The following is a 1,900-nucleotide window of genomic DNA, read 5'->3' as shown; positions in this document are numbered from 1 at the left end:
CATGTTTATACCCACTCTGGGTTTGAGAGTAATCGTGTGAATAGTATTACTCTGAAGACACATTGAAGAGGTAAACCCATATCATTATCTCCAGTCATGAAATCATTTTTACCAGTACACATAGGTAAACTGAAAAAGACCCATTTGTCATCCAGCTAACTTTGAATGAGCCTGCACCTTTCCTGGACTGATCTCAAGGACTCAAACAGTTTTAGAAACAGAATCTGAACTGAACAACATGTGTTCATGTCAAACAATCACCAGTCAGATCAAGCTTTACAATGGAGCCTTAATCTGTCCATGTCACCGTCTTCAGGCTTCAGGTTGCATGTAGGATTTTTAAGCCTCCACTGAAAACGGTGCTAAGCCTCAACACTAGATAACACGTCAGCACGTCTTAATCTATATTTATGAAGAACTATCAGCTAAGCAGTGAACCTGTGGGGACAGTATTATAGGTGTGATGGTAATGTATTATATGGAGCACATACAGATGTTGCCTTTGGAAGCAAAATATTGAAAATAGGGCCAAAAGCAACAGCTACAGATGTGTATCTTAAATACCATAAATTCTTAATAAGTGACCAGGGCCCTTATGTACTTAAGTTAAAGAGAAAACTACTGCCGACCCTTATTAAAAATAGGCTAATATTAGAGTCAAAACCATTCATTCTAATTTTGGCCTTTTAGTGCACAATATTAGATTATATTGTACTGCTGTAATATTTCATTTCCAATTTATCCTACGAGACCGTAGAGTCCTGTATTAGGGAATAAAAGTATTGTCAGACTAAAGACTAACCCTTCAGGCAGTTTGAGTCAGTTTGCAGATGACTGATGTTTGTGCTGATAACAATGACTAAACACAGATTTTTACTTGCTTGTATGGTATCTAAATCTTAGGCAGACAGCCCGAGTGTTTATCAGAGTTGAATGGAAAGTGAGAAGAAAACACCCAGAGGCACAGCGTACCAGCTGGGGACAAAACACTGCTGAAGAAATATGACAAAGAGACAAGAGTTATCAGAAAGCAGCTGTTACAGATGGACCTGCCTTGTTTTCTGATCCGTCCCCTGCGTTACTGTGCTCCACGGCGATAAACTATCGCTGCTGCAAAACTCAATTCTCTTAGTTAAGTTTTTTAATAGATGCATTGTCATATAATAAGGCAATCTATCAATCCAGGCATTTTTAAGAGCTCTTGTTTTGTATTGCTTGGCTGTTAAATCAAACTCAACAGCATTTTGTGTGTCTGCTTTGCAGTTAAGCCCTCCCAGTAGTTCAGAAGGCATAATCACTTCTTTTAACCGTGAAGCTCCCTCAGGAGGGGTTAAGCAACAGCTCACTGAAAAACATCTTGACTCATTAATTAAAGGTCCAGTGTGTAGGATTTAGTGGCCTCTGTTGGTGTTGTTGCAAACACACCCTCACCTCACCCTCCTCATCCAAGTGTGTAGGAGAAACTATGGTGGCTGCAAAATTTGTGGAAGACACGAAGGGCCCCATCTAGAGCCAGTGTTTGGTTGGTCCGTCCTGGACTACCGTAGAAACATGGCGGCTCAACATGGCAGACTGTGGAAAAGGACCGGCTCTCTCTGTAGATAAAAACGACTTATTCAAAGGTAACCGTTTTTCAGGTGATTCTACACTTGTCACTTATGACATACAAAACATATCTATGAAATATTATATTCTATTTCTGCCAATAGACCTTTAATTCTTTCAATTCAAAATGTGAACTTACAGTATTACAGCAGAGAGTGGCAGGGCTGTATTGTAGCACTTGTGTAATTAAATGTAAATTATTGTGAATCAGTTACCTGAGTCCTTATAGGTTCTTTAGGACAGGTCTTAATTTGACAATTTATACACACATCACATATTTAAAGGTCCAGTGTGT

Source organism: Morone saxatilis, unplaced genomic scaffold (assembly GCF_004916995.1).
Source record: "Morone saxatilis isolate NCDOM2014 unplaced genomic scaffold, NCSU_SB_2.0 Contig21, whole genome shotgun sequence".
NCBI classification, from domain to species: domain Eukaryota; kingdom Metazoa; phylum Chordata; class Actinopteri; family Moronidae; genus Morone; species Morone saxatilis.
This window is presented reverse-complemented; position numbering follows the sequence as displayed.